Below are 15,750 nucleotides of genomic sequence, written 5' to 3'. Positions count from 1 at the left end.
AAGTACGAGCGGAATTGTGATCTATGGAGTGTAAAGTGGAAATCGATTCAACGTACATTTGTAGGAATTGTTGTCAGCGCAAAAGAAACGAAAGCGCTCTTCACGAGGTGAATATAGCACTATTCAAAGGATTGTCCACTCGAAAACGTCTCCCGCTATTCCTTACCAGTCAGTGTAATCCCAACGCCTTGCTCGGACCAGCCTAGCCATTCTCAAGCACAATCTACAAAGCGTAATGCCCTGGAAGATTTGAGATGTGAACACATCCAGGAAAATAACAGCTCATCGACAACGATCTGTGCCGCTCTGAAGATCAGAGCCGTACCTGGTTGGAAGGCTTGCAAATACATCCTTTCCTTTAAAGAGTGCTTCTATGCTATAAAGCCAAGGTATCTTAAAACTATCGGAGACGCTCTTCAATGCACGTTTGAAATCTACTTCATTGACCACCATTTTGAGAATTTAGCTTCAACGAAATATGAGCCACGCAAATTTTGGTCAGCGTAGATCACTTAATAATGTATGCAAAATTATTCCGGAACACGATTATTAACGGTAAATCACAGACGCTCCTCTCCGATTTTTTTTTTTTCGGAGAGCGGGCGGCTGTAAACAGGCTAAGTAGGCAAGTTTTCCTTGACAAATGCACTAATGTAAATGAGGCTTAAACAAACAGGCCCTGCAAACAATAATCAACAATTTTAATCAACAACTATTTAAATGAAAATTACATACACAGTAATCTCTTTCACGACATTTTCCGTTTGACTGACAATCTCTACTCCCTCTCTCTTTACTTCAGAACAATAGCAAAAATGTTTACTAATTAACAAGTCAACCTAAAGCGTAGTAAATTCGCTTACTCGACTGCAATTTCACAATTAAACAAAAGCAGCTGACAACTGGACATCCATTTGACACAAAAAGCCTATAAATATGATTGTCGAAATATGTCAGAATCTCTGTCAACACGGAATTGCAAACGTTTTCAAGCCTTCTTCGCTTTTTTTTAGCTAGTTTTACAACATATGTAAGGCAGCGAGGCATATATTAAGAAGGAAAACATTACCTGAAAGCTAACCGTTGTAAATAAGTGTTTTGGCTCTCGCTCTATTTCTCTTAGCTTTACGTTGATTTTCATTGAAATTTTCTCTTCTTCTCCTTCCTCGGCTTCTCTCGAGGATTTCTTCGCTTAAATTGCTCAAATTTCGTCTCCTCTTCTCTCGTGCTCTTTTCTGTTCTTTAATCTTTATTCTGTTCCTCGTCACTAAGTGATATGATTTCCCGCCATAAAAACGCGGGTTGCCAATGCACCGCTGCCACACGATTTCCCGCCAAGGAAAGTTGCCCGAACACTCCCGTCCCCAGAGGCTGTCCTGCCTCCCCACCTCCACCCCAACAGTCTGTACGGGCGGACGTAAGTGACGTCACAACTAAAATTTGGACGCGCTGCTCTTAATCAGTGTCAGTTTCATAATTTTAAAACACTTTATATGTAAATTGTAACACGTCTTTATTGAAATAATCAGAATTTCATTTTTTGTTGAGAAGAGAAGACGATCGATAAAAATTTATTAGCCTTAATTTGTTTTTGGGTTGAGAGCGGGGCTGATGAATTAACTTGAAAGGGATTTATACAGATAAATCCCTCGAATGAGGGATTTTTTAGAACCGCTCTTCCCTGGTACATTTTAATTAGGTGTCTAAGTTAAATACCGGTCGTTGAATGACAGAAGAAAATTCGCCAACCATGAAATAATACCAGATAATCTCTGCGCAAAGAGTCTTTGAAAATCCGAATTTTTACAAAGAATGTATTGAATCATAAACTCATTAACGCATTTTCCTTCCAAGAATTTTTCAGTTTTTGATGGCTAATGATTGCCTAGTTGTAAAAGCCAAAAGGCTGAAAATGGGATAATTAACAAAGTTTAACAAATTCTTTTACTTTTTAAGTTAGTTTGTAAACGGCATGATGCCTTCATCATACCTTCTGTGAGCAACTCGTATGTTAGTGAAACCACAGTCAAAGCACCTTTCCATTTTTTCTGAACAGCAAGTTATTTTCAATAATCAAGTACGTTCTCATTGCAATAGACCATATTCGTATTCTCAGTATTGGAGTGGAACTACCTTGCAATGGAGGCTCATGCGGGGGAATATATTAAAAAGTATTTGCATTTGAAAAGATTCTCTCGCATTAGCCTCCATTGCATGCTAGTTCCAGTCCAATACTGAGAATAGGAATATGGTCTTTTGAATACCATATCGTTATTGAGCTGGAACAGGAGGTTATTGTTGCAGTCATTGAGGTGGGATTTTAGAGCTCCTTATTTTGCAATAAAGACCACCTGTTCCAGTAAGTGATCTCAATAATGACCTTCTGTTTCAACTGGGTAATCACAAAGGTTTTGGGAAAACCAACCAAATTAAATAGCCTTTATTGTCCTTTGTTTTTACAGTGCCTATTATGTTTGCAAGATAGACTTGAAGATTGCAATCTTGTTCTAGTTATTTTTAATCGTTATAGTACAATTTCCCTAAAGGACCTAATTTTGGAATTTGCACACCACCAAAATTTTCTACACAACTGGTGGTTTTCAACCTCACTGTCCTTGAACTATTTTGGAAACTCTTACTTGTTGTTCATCCGTCTCTCTTTGGTAACTCTGAGAGGTTTTTGATAGCTTTTTCTTGGATGTTTTTTAGGACAGACTGTACAGCAAGCTCAACCAAATCTTTGTCTTTCCTCATAAAAAAACGGCGTTGATTCTCCTTCTCACAGTTCACTGTCAGTACAAAGAGTAAGGTAAGAAACTAAATCACTGAAGAAAGACTCAAGGCGCCACAAAAGTAATCTTACCTTTTGCGGCTGGAAATCTCCTCAATGATCACCAAACTAAGGCCACCACTCTAAAACATGTCAGTGATATCGATTGCGTAAACCAGAATTTTCTTTTCTTCAAACACTTCAAGAGACTGTGAAAGAATATGGTCGAGTCCATCGTCTAAATTGCGTTCCCCTCTTTAGTTTTGGTTCACAGCCTTTGACAGCAAATCATCATGGCCGCCCTCCATCATCCCAAACGAACGCTTTCCGAAATAACTGAACATGTTTGCTCACAAGCAACGTCCACCACAGTGTAATGAAACTTAGTTCAAACTCCTTGAGAAAAGGCAATTAATTCATATAGAAATGAGTAAAAACTCTAAAATTACCCAGACTTCCTAGCGACTGATACGCTTTCAATGAAAAGGTGCATCGTATGGAGGTATATCTATGAAAAAATTCAATGATCAGTATTTGAAATAAAATCGTCCAAATCATGAATGCATCAATCCAAAGCTGAATGGCAACAAGCCGATTCTGCAAATGGCCATCACGGAAAGAGGCATAACGCAAATAGCCATAACGCAAACAGCCATAACGTAAAGAGGCATAACACAAATAGCCATAACGCAAACAGTCATCACGCAAAAAGGCCTAACGTAAAGAGGAATAACGCAGAGTCATAACGCAAAAAGGCATAACGATGCAAAGCAGAACGTAAATATTCATAACGCAAAAAGTATAACGTAAAATAGCCATAAGGCAAAGGCCCTTTGAAGAATGGAGATTAGCTGTGTACTCCGTAAATAATTTCAGCTTTAAAAAACGTCAATTGATTATTCATGGGAAAGAACATACATGTATAATCGCTATCGAACTTTTTCTTCCTGTTTAAGTTATGCCTCTGCGTTATGCCTCATTGCGTTATCCTTTTTGCGCTGTGGCCATTTGCGTTATGCGTCTTTGCGTCATGCCTTTTTGGGTGATGCCTTCTTTCGTTATGGCTGTTTGCGTTATGGCTATTTGCGTTATGCCTCTTTTGCGTTATGGCTGTTTGCTTTACGGTTTTTTGCGTTATGCCTCTTTCCGTGATGGCCATTTGCAGAATCGGTTTGTTTCAATTCAGCTTTGGATTGATGCATTCATTATTTGGACGATTTTTTTCAAATATTTATCACTGAATTTTGTCATAGATATACCTCCATACATCGGAGCTCAGACATTATCCTTTACTCAATTCAACATGGATTGTAACAACATTGTTCTCGCTTTTGAAAGGTTTAAGGTTTCAAAACAAAATGTAAACAAGTACGTCAGCAAAGATTCCCTTACAAGCACGAAAATTCTCTTATTGAAACATTTCTCGCTCTTTTGAGAAGTCGCTCTCTATCTTGAGCTAACAGGCAAGGAATCAGCTTAAATTAAACAAGTATCTTTGATTTTTTTGGAAAAACGGAAATTTCGGCGTGGCTTTCAATGCCAAACGCGTTGCTAAATCTCTCAAGTTCATCGACTCTGTAATAACGCTATCTTTAATGATTTTCATACTAATTAAATCTCGCACAGTCAAAATTTTCCTTGTGATTTAAAAGTCCGAAAATTCTTACCCTTGCTACTTTATCCTCTCTTATTCCAGCTTAATTAAGTACATGTGTGATAATCTGACCTGTTTTTGCAGCGTCAATTTTGCCTGAGGATATCACCGAATGTCAAAAGACTGTTACAGTAGCTTAGAAATGAAAGTACTGAATTCTCGAGTTTTAAAACGGTCATAAAATCTCGACCTCAAGTGAAGTTTGCTTGAAAATTTGTAATGTGGCTAACTGAAACACGATCTTTCCATATCTGCAATTCATAGCAATACTCACCATTCCATCACCTATTGTCATTAATGTGCTTCGGAGTTTTGTGAGCACTATTTGGAGGTAACTTTACAACTTGTTTATCATCACAGAGCATTCGTGACCGCAATTTGTGTCTTAAACTTAGTTTTCTCCCTCGTAGCAGTCGTTGGAAATATTCTCATAATCCGAGCTCTGTTGAAGGCTTCTTCGATTCCAACAAATTTAAAGACGTTATTCTGTAGCCTCGCTTTTTCAAATCTGGCGGTGGGATTGTTCGCGCAACTGTCGAGTTCTGCTATAACGACAGTTCTTTTAATCATGAAAGTAGATGGAAATGACAACTTAGAATTCTTCTGCCCAATCATTATATCTGCTTTTAATTTCTTTGCGTTTTTCCTCGCCAGCCCTGTGCATGGTTACTTACTATAACAGCTATCACTGTGGACAGATTGCTTTCGGTTTCCCTCCATTTGAGATATCATGAACTTGTCACGACAAGGCGAGTTGCAGTTATTTTGGTGTTATTGTGGGTGATGAGCGTCGCTGCTGCATTCACATTTATCTGTTGAATGCATTGCATTTCTTTTTACATCTTGTGCATATGCAAGAATTTACAAAGTTGTGAGGCACCATAAGATCCAAATTCGCTGCGAGCTTCAACAAAAAAGTGATCATTCAGTGAGAACGGGCCTTCTACGACAAGAGAAAAACGCTTTAGATACTTTGTTCGTTTTTGTTGTTTTTGTATATGTCCCTCAAGAGCTTTCATAACTTCCGCAGGTTGTTTAATTTATTTTATCATTTTTTTGGGCGCCATAAATGAAGGACAGATGCCGGTCCTTCGACAATAACAATACAGGAGAATTGAATGACAAAAATTGAAAAGACAAAATTGGAAAAGAAGACACCCCGACCCCGACCCCGACCCCGACTCCAACCCCGACCCCGATCCCGACCCCGATCCCGCCCCCGCCCCCGCCCCCGGTCCCGGCCCCGACCCCGGCCCCGGCCTCGGCCCTCGTTTTAATTTAGCTACTACCAAAAAATTCGAAGCATCGCCGTCACATCAAACGGCTGGCCTTTTACGAACTGTTTTTTCCGCGATATGGAAATTGATGGGAGGGTTATAAAAGAAATAAACTTCTCTTTGGCTTGCTCAAAATTTCATATTTGCCCTCGAAGCTTCGTTTCTCGGCAAAATATTCATTTTTCGGACAGCCGCGGACATTATCAGCCGACATACCATCCACCCGAAGGGATTTATATCCTGAATATACCGTAATTACCCTATATGGAAACTGATTGCGTCGGTCGTTTTGTAAAAACTGAGACAACATCCTGTCGTTCTGTAATTAAAACAGCTCAGAATGTAGTGAAAATTAAATAAAACAATTGTTCCATTCGCGCGTGTTGTATAGTATATATCCGACGCGCGCACATGGAATAATTGTTAAGTATCTTAAGAGCGGGATCAAGTATATACGCTTATTTCATTCATGATTAATTATATAGACGGCGGAAGTTGTTTTCCGGCCTGCTAGAGGGCCGAGGCTGATGACTCCACCGATCTCCATGATTCCTCGTATTACATGTACTCTCAAGTAAACCTTGTCCAATGATCGTCCAAAAAAGCGATGACAGGTTTCATATTTGCATTTGATATTCAAGTGCTTAATTAATGGGGCACGCGCTGGAAACACTTCAACTTGGATGGGCTGTGTGTGAGTTCCTTGCATCCATGCCGAGTCGGCGGTTCCAAATGGGGCGCTAACAAATGGTAACATTTGTTTTGTTGATTTTTAATCCCGCAAAAAGACTGCCCTTGCCTTGACACGCTTATAGCAATTTTATGGCGGTAAAGGAAAAAACACATAGACTAAATTAAGAGAAGCAGTCAAACAATCGGGTGTTTTTCCTTCAAGGATTCCCTTGTGTTTTCCAATCTTTAACAGTTGCAGAGCTAAAACTGAGTTGACGTCAACGAAAACGTCGTGCATGGTACGACATCATTGAGAGTAAATTGGTATTCTCTAAGGAAATTACACAGGAAGATCCCAAGTTCCAATTAATTACGTATGGAGATAGCTGCTGAAAGCAACATGCACGGTTTTTACAATGATTAACACCTGCAACCCTCGATGGAATAAGTTTGCCGGAATTGATGTAACAACTACCTCCAAGTAAACTCACCCTGATAATCAATGGTTCTGTGATTAAGCGAAATCATGAAAAACTGTCATTGAATGTGCCGTAAAATAGTCAGGGCCTCTTCAAAAAAGGAAGTCGTTTCGCAGATTTGAGAATATATATTATGAACATGTTGACCGTTTCGGAGTCTTGTGAGCACTATTTGGAGATAACTTTGCAACTTGTTTATTATCACAGAGCATTCAGGATCGCAATTTGTGCTTTAAACTTAGTTTTCTCCCTCGTAGCAGTCCTTGGAAATATTCTCATAATCCGAGCTCTGTTGAAGGCCTCGTCGATTCCGACAAATTTAAAGACGTTATTCTGCAGTCTCGCTTTTTCAGATCTGGCGGTTGGATTGTTCGCTCAACTGTCGAATTCTGCTATAACGACAGTTATTTTAATCATGAAAGTAGATGGAAATAACAACTTGGAATTCTTCTGCCCAATAATTTTATCTGTTTTTTTTTTTCTTTACTTTCTTTCTCACCTGTGCATCGCTACTCACTATTACAGCTATCACTGTGGACAGATTGCTTTGGGTTATCCTCCATTTGCGATATCATGAACTTGTCACGACAAGGCGAGTTGCAGTACCTTTGGTGTTATTGTGGGTGATAAGCATCGCTGCTGCATTCACATTTATTTCATTTCCAAAACACTTTGAGATAGTAAATATTGTTATGGGATGCATTGCAGTCCTTTTTACGTCTTGCGCATATGCAAGAATTTACAAAGTTGTGAGGCACCATAAGATCCAAATCCGCTGCCAACTTCAACAAACAAGTGATCCTTTAGTGCGAGCGGGCCTTCTACGACAGCAGAAAAACGCTTTGGATACTTTCCTCGTTTATGTTGTTTTTGTTGTCTGTTATCTTCCTCTCGTTTTTGTAAACATAACCTCGCTGGTCAACGGTAGTCTTGCAGTCGGCGTGTATCACCAAACCGCAATTTTCCTCATTTTTCTTAATTCATCGCTAAACCCCATCCTGTACTGTTGGCGATATAGAGAAATACGACAAAATGTCTCAAGCGCAATGCACAAAGCACTGTTTTGCTTCTCTTCAGGCCATTAAAAGGAAGTCGTGTCCAACAATGTTGAGTATAACATAAGTCAATGAAGAAACTAATTGAACCAGCCAGGAAAAGAAGCATGGAGTTGTTGCATGACATAATCGTTGGCGAAGATGCTTTACCTCTGCAAGTGCTTGTCACATTCACAGTGATTTTAATATAGTTATTCGACCAACTGACCACTCCTAGTTTACAAAAAAGAATTTCCTCGCATAAAATTTCGCTCATGTGAAATATCAAACGGTGGGCTTCTGTTTGTCGTACAGTAAAAGTCCGCGAGTAATATGCTTCCATTTTAAAATTTAGCTTCAACAGGTTCTTGCATAAATGTTATACAAAAGTTGTTAAATAGGTTCTTATTTTCTGGATAAAAAAATTACATTGTAGATAACAGACTTTAGTGGTAATCGGCCTTCGTTGTCAATGCAAAAGTCAGTTTTTCCCTATCCCTTATCTCAAATTTGAATAAAATTTAAATGCAGAATTAAAAATACACAAAAAAATGACTATCGAAGTATCACATGAATCTTCAGAACATCAGTCAATAGGCCATTTCCGAGTTCACACCAGCCTCCTCTTCAAAGCGAGTCTAAGGTCGTGTTCTATTGGGATCAACCGTTTCAACCGCAACCGGTTTAGGTTGAAGCACTTCAGGTTTCCCATTAGAACACTTTTCAAACCATTTTCGGTTAAAACGCGCTAACTCCTGGGAATATTCCTTACCAGACGTTTCAGGGTTGACAAGTTGAGGGAAGCAAGACGAAAGGAGCCCGCGTAAAGGACAGCAGTCGCTGCCAATGCTTTTTCAACCTAGTTTAATGCCAGTTGAAAAAGTTGATCAACCAAACCAACCGAAAACGGTTTTCTTCCGAATAGAACACTAAAAAACCCAACTAACCCAACCAAATAAAAACGGTTGATCCCAATAGAACACGACCTTAAGTGCGAAAATTACTTTCCATTCATACAGCTGTTTCGAGAAAGGTTGTCCAAAAGAAAGTGTAAGAGCGTTCGCGACAATGCCGAAAGGTAGTATGGGACATATTCAGTCAGCCAAGAATAAAGTACTGATTATCGAAACTGTATTCCATAATAAGCTCTGAAAAAAAAATTGAATCTGATATAATAATTAACAACTATTCACCGAAGTGGAGGTGGCAACGGTGGTGGATATTTACCGAGCCGCGAAGCGGCGCAAATCCCACGCGAATTGCTCAGAGCAATTATGCCATGAGCGAGCGTTGAATATGAGATGGTATTAGTAACGCTAACGGCGAAGGGAACGAGAAAGTGACAAATTTGCACATTTTGTGAGCAAAAGCAATAGCTTTGCACGCCCTGCATGTGCATCTTTTCATTTTTATCCAATTCATTGCTGTCGTCAGCAAAACAATAACGTGAAATAGCCAAATTTGAGGTTCTAAGGAAGAAGTCGCCAATTGGAGATATAATTTTCATTTTCTCTCCTAAATTAAGCTTGACTCTCATTTCGGTTTCATTCTTTAGGGATTGCCACACCATTGTCAGGTTAAAAAGTTTGGAATAGTTTCGAAGTGATAACAATAACCGGAATTTATGTTTTGAGATGACGTACTCGTTGCTGTTTCCGTCGTCGTGGCTAAAGCTCTCTACTAAATCATACTTAATGGAGGGGAATGGTTCTGAAACCCCCCACTGGATTTGCCCCTGAAGAAAATCATCGTTATGTTATACTAAATATGTCCATAAGTATTTGGGTTAATCTACATTTCTTTTCCGGTATTTCATTTTTTCATTTAAAATACAAACACCAAAATAAAAAATTTCTCGATCCGACTTAGTCTCAAGGCGCTGTTACACTGTGAAATGTTTCGTGCCACTTGTTCCGCCACAATGTCGCCAAAACATTGCGAGACAAGTTGCACGAAACATTTCACAGTGTAACAGCGCCTTCAGCCTGAGGAATGTTCTTAATAAGTTCTTATAATTTTGGTTAGTCTCAGCCTCAACGTTCTTATAAAAAAGGTTCTTATAAAAAAAAGAGCGTATAGTGTTTACGGAAATAGTTATGCTTCTGCATGGATAAAGTACAAAATTAATCGTCCTTAGTGTGTACAGTTTACAGTGATCAAACAGATCAAACACCTGATTATGAGCCAACAGCATGCAGTAAAGCCTCATTTACTCTGACAACTTTTTCCTTGTCAAGTTTTCCTTGGCAGCGTAAATGGAAAAATATGACAAGTTTTTCCGTAACAAGTGCCCTTGTTTTTGCTAGTTTTTGAACAAGGACTGACTTGTCAAGGAAAAACTTGTCAAGGACGTTATTTACTAGTGTATATTACTTGTCAAGTGCACTTATTTACATATTTTAATTTTAAGCTACTAAGGAAACCTTGTCAAGGAAAAACTTGTCAAGGAGAACTTGTCAGTGTGTACAGTCGGCAAGTTTTCCTTGGCAAATGCACTTGTCAAGGAAAACTTGCTAATGTAAATGAGGCTTAAACAAATAAGCCCTGGAAACAATAACCAACAATTTTAATCAACAACTATTTAAATGAAAATTACATACACAGTAATCTCTTTCACGACATTTTCCGTTTGACTGACAATCTTTACTCCCTCTCTCTTTACTTCAGAACAATAGCAAAAATGTTTACTAATTAACAAGTCAACCTAAAGCGTAGTAAATTCGCTTACTCGACTGCAATTTCACAATTAAACAAAAGCAGCTGACAACTGGACATCCATTTGACACAAAAAGCCTATAAATACGATTGTCGAAATATGTCAGAATCTCTGTCAACACGGAATTGCAAACGTTTTCAAGCCTTCTTCGTTTTTTTTTAGCTAGTTTTACAACATATGTAAGGCAGCGAGGCATATATTAAGAAGGAAAACATTACCTGAAAGCTAACCGTTGTAAATAAGTGTTTTGGCTCTCGCTCTATTTCTCTTAGCTTTACGTTGATTTTCATTGAAATTTTCTCTTCTTCTCCTTCCTCGGCTTCTCTCGAGGATTTCTTCGCTTAAATTGCTCATATTTCGTCTTCTCTTCTCTCGTGCTCTGTTCTGTTCTTTAATCTTTATTCTGTTCCTCGTCACTAAGTGATATAATTTCCCGCCATAAAAACGCGGGTTGCCAATGCAACGCTGCCACACGATTTCCCGCCAAGGAAAGTTGCCCGAACACTCCCGTCCCCAGAGGCTGTCCTGCCTTCTTACCTCCACCCCAACAGTCTGTACGGGCGGACGTAAGTGACGTCACAACCAAAATTTCTTGTATCTATAGATTACCCAAAAAATATTACCCATGGTGCTGGCTGGCGCGCTTCGCGCGCCTGAGCTCAGCTAATAATAAGTAAGAGATAAATACCAAGAACGGAGGTATTTATCTGACTTATTTTATGATTTTATTTCGGAGCAATTGCAAAATACCCGGCCCACCAAATGTCTTACTAAAAACGCTATCAACGCGGTCCGCAGTCCCGAAGTCGATGAATGAAAAGAAAAGTGTTAAAGGGCAAGCTTCTAAACGAGTGCTTTCTTCTTCACACGATCTCGTGAAAAGTGTAGTTAACCGAACCGCAAAAACCGCTAATTTGGTGGGCTGGGTATTCTGCAATCTAGTCTTTATTTCTGATAGATTATTATAAAATGTAAAAGACACCTATTTTTCTTAATATTGTAAAAACTAAACTGAATTTTCCGCTGCTGTTGCTCCACCCATACTACTATGATTAAATAATTCAGATATTTTGTTCAAGGGAACAAATACTGGCTAATTTAACGGTTCACACCTTCGAGGGATCGAAACGAAGACAATGGAATTGACATAATTGTGGGATTTTCACAGGATTTTGAAAAAATAGACTTTTGAAAAAATTCATGGCATAACGGCGTGATTTTCACAGGTTTTTTTAAGAAACGACAGACTTTGAATTATTTATGGTCCGCAAGGGACTTAGCTTTTTTTCCGTTTCTTTAGTTGTTTTAATTTAAAACCTTTTTTTTTTTTACGCACCAGTAGTCTGTTCATGCGTTCCTGTCACGGACAGCGGTGAGGAGTTCTTCATACGCAAAAGTGCGAATTGAGCATTATTACGCAAAAAACAGTTCACCTCAACTCTGTCTTGTTCAGCTGTAGGAGAAATGTTCGTCTAGGTGTACCGAGTCTGGAGTGGCGAAAGACGTGTTTTACTTGACTCCTAGACGCCGTTTCAAGTATTTTGATGAAAATAGCTTAATAATATTTTTTTGCACATTTTGCAGTTTGGGATTGAAATTATCCAGTGGGTTAAGGGGGCTTCGAGCTTCGAACAAGTTTCAATGCTTCAAGTGACGCTGTTATGAGAAGGATCGGCACCACAACGTTGTATCATGTATTGGCAATATTGTGGTACCAAAGGAAACACGAACTATTGCTGAACAAGATACAGTTATTATTGTGACGTAATATGTCACCGTGGCAACGGGCAAGCCCTGAAAAAGCACCTTCATTTTGTCTTTAGTTGCTTCAAGAGAGTATGATGGTAAGAGAGGTAATCCCTCATATTGGCCCTATTCCCATCGTAATCCCTCTTAAGTTATTTTTAGATCTCCTGCGAGAACCGGTATTCCTACGAGGGTTAACTGATTAGCCAATCATATGTCCCCATTTTTACCAATGTTGACAGCTGAGCGAATTCCCACGCAATGCTTGGTAAAAATGGGGACAAATGATTGGTATCAAACATGATAATGTAATGGATTTGATGATAAAAATTACGGGCAGAAACATACGTATTAAAGACAACGTTTCGGTGTCCTCATGACACCATCATCAGATCAAATATAATATTTTACAGATAATCTTGAACATTAATTAAATAACTCGAATATTAATGTTCAAGATTATCTGTAAAATATTATATTTGACCTGATGATGGTGTCATGAGGACACCGAAACGTTGTCTTTAATACGTATGTTTCTGCCCGTAATTTTTATCATCAAAACATATGATTGGATATCAGTTAACCTTCGTGGGAATATATCGAATACATATATATAAGAATATAAGAGGGATTACGATAGGAATAGGACCAATATAAGGGATTAACTCTGTTTTCTTCATACTCTCTTGGTTGCTTATATCTCAAAAACGAATTCGGTGAGCCCCATTTTTATATTTCTGAAAAGTAATGAGAAGGGCACGATGAAACTTTCTGCAAAGTTTTAAAAAATTCTGTCCAATGGATTCAGAGCCACTTTAATTGTGTGATTTTTTTAAGGTAGCTCTGAATCCTCAACACATCATTTTTTTTAACTTTGCCGAAAGTTTCATCGTGGCCTTCTAGTGACATATCAGCGATAAAAATGGGGGTCACCGAGTTCGTTTTTGAGATATGAACAACTAAACCCAAAATATAGGGTGTCTTTGCTGAGCTTTCCCGTTGCCAAGGTAATTTATGACATTACAATAATGATCACATCTTGTTTGGAAAAAATCGGTGTTTCATATGGTACCATAACATTGCTGTTACGTGATACAGTGTTGTAACGTTATTCGATCTAAACCGAGAGTGTTCTTAGTGTTGAAACCCATCAAAGACGCTGGAATCGAGGGTCAATTCACAAACCTCAGCCTCCGTGCAAGAATAGCAACCAGAGGGATGCAGAAAGGAATTCCATACAAGTTTTCGAGAGAAAATTGAAGTTTTTCATGAAGCGCACCGGGCATAGAGATGTTAGGTCTTTGCAATAATATCAACACTCTGAATTTGAACGCGCTGCTTTTAATCAGTGTCAGTTTCATAATTTTAAAACACTCTATTATATGTAAATTTTAACCTTTCTTTATTGAAATAATCAGAATTTCATTTTTTGTTGAGAAGAGAAGGCGATCGATGAAAATGTATTACCCTTAATTTGTTTTTGGGTTGTTTCTACAAAATCCCTCATTCGACGGATTTATCTGTATAAATCCCTTTCAAGTTAATTCATCAGCCCCGCTCTTCCCTGCTACATTTTACATTAGGTGTGTAAGTTAAATACCGGTCGTTGAATGACAAAAGAAAATTCGCCAACCATGAAATAATACCAGATAATCTCTGCGCGCAGAGTCTTTGAAAATCCGAATTTTTACAAAGAATGTATTGAATCATAAACTCATTAACGCATTTTCCTTCCAAGAATTTTTCAGTTTTTGATGGCTAATGATTGCCTAGTTGTAAAAGCCAAAAGGCTGAAAATGGGATAATTAACAAAGTTTAACAAATTCTTTTACTTTTTAAGTAAAGTTTGTAAACGGCATGATGCCTTCATCATACCTTCTGTGAGCAACTCGTATGTTAGTGAAACCACAGTCAAAGCACCTTTCCATTTTTTCTGAACAGGAAGTTATTTTCAATAATCAAGTACGTTCTCATTGCAATGGACCATATTCGTATTCTCAGTATTGGAGTGGAACTACCTTGCAATGGAGGCTCATGCGGGGGAATATATTAAAAAGTATTTGCATTTGAAAAGATTCTCCTGCAATAGCCTCCATTGCATGCTAGTTCCAGTCCAATACTGAGAATACGAATATGGTCTAACGAATACCATATCGTTATTGAGCTGGAACAGGAGGTTATTGTTGCAGTCATTGAGGTGGGATTTTAGAGCTCCTTATTTTGCAATAAAGACCACCTGTTCCAGTAAGTGATCTCAATAATGACCTTCTGTTTCAACTGGGTAATCACAAAGGCTTTGGGAAAACGAACCAAATCAAATAGCCTTTATTGTCCTTTGTTTTTACAGTGCCTATTATGTTTGCAAGATAGACTTGAAGATTGCAATCTTGTTCTAGTTATTTTTAATCGTTATAGTACAATTTCCCTGAAGGACCTAATTTTGGAATTTGCACACCACCAAAATTTTCTACACAACTGGTGGTTTTCAACCTCACTGTCCTTGAACTATTTTGGAAACTCTTACTTGTTGTTCATCCGTCTCTCTTTGGTAACTCTGAGAGGTTTTTGATAGCTTTTTCTTGGATGTTTTTTAGGACAGACTGTACAGCAAGCTCAACCAAATCTTTGTCTTTGCTCATAAATAAACGACGTTGTTTCTCCTTCTCACAGTTCACTGTCAGCACAAAGAGTAAGGTAAGAAACTAAATCGCTGAAGAAAGACACAAGGCGCCACAAAAGGAATCTTACCTTTTGCGGCTGGAAATCTCCTCAATGATCACCAAACTAAGGCCACCACTCTAAAACATGTCAGTGATATCGATTGCGTCAACCAGAATTTTCTTTTCTTCAAACACTTCAAGAGACTGTGAAAGAATATGGTCGAGTCCATCGTCTAAATCAAGTTCCCCTCTTTGGTTTTGGTTCACAGCCTGTGACAGCAAATCATCATGGCCGCCCTCCATCATCCCAAACGAACGCTTTCCGAAATAACTGAACATGTTTGCTCACAAGCAACGTCCACCACATTGTAATGAAACTTAGTTCAAACTCCTTGAGAAAAGGCAATTAATTCATATAGAAATGAGGAAAAACTCTAAAATTACCCAGACTTCCTAGCGACTGATACGCTTTCAATAAAAAGGTGCATCGTATGGAGGTTTATCTATGACAAAATTCAATGATCAGTATTTGAAATAAAATCGTCCAAATCATGAATACATTAATCCAATGCTGAATGGCAAGAAGCCGATTCTGCAAATGGCCATCACGGAAAGAGGCGTAACGCAAAAAGGCCTAACGTAAAGAGGAATAGGGCAGAGGCATAACGCAAAAAGGTATAACGCAGCAAAGCAGAACGCAAGTATTCATAACGCAAAAAGTATAACGTAAAATAGCCATAAG

At 38.5% G+C, this 15,750-nt stretch overlaps 1 protein-coding gene and 1 pseudogene across 1 annotated transcript in view; one reads left to right on the top strand and one right to left on the bottom strand.

Moving 5' to 3' along the window:
• Positions 1-15,750, bottom strand: part of LOC138028105 (cilia- and flagella-associated protein 77-like) — a 405,094-nt gene that overhangs the window by 107,017 nt on the left and 282,327 nt on the right. The window lies entirely within an intron of this gene.
• LOC138037533 (adrenocorticotropic hormone receptor-like) lies at positions 6,372-8,371 on the top strand (annotated as a pseudogene).

The sequence above is a fragment of the Montipora capricornis genome, chromosome 2 (genome assembly GCF_036669925.1).
Source record: "Montipora capricornis isolate CH-2021 chromosome 2, ASM3666992v2, whole genome shotgun sequence".
In the NCBI taxonomy this organism is placed as follows: Eukaryota; Metazoa; Cnidaria; class Anthozoa; order Scleractinia; family Acroporidae; genus Montipora; species Montipora capricornis.
The sequence above is the reverse complement of the archived record's forward strand: the minus strand, read 5'-3'. Positions and strand labels throughout refer to the sequence as shown.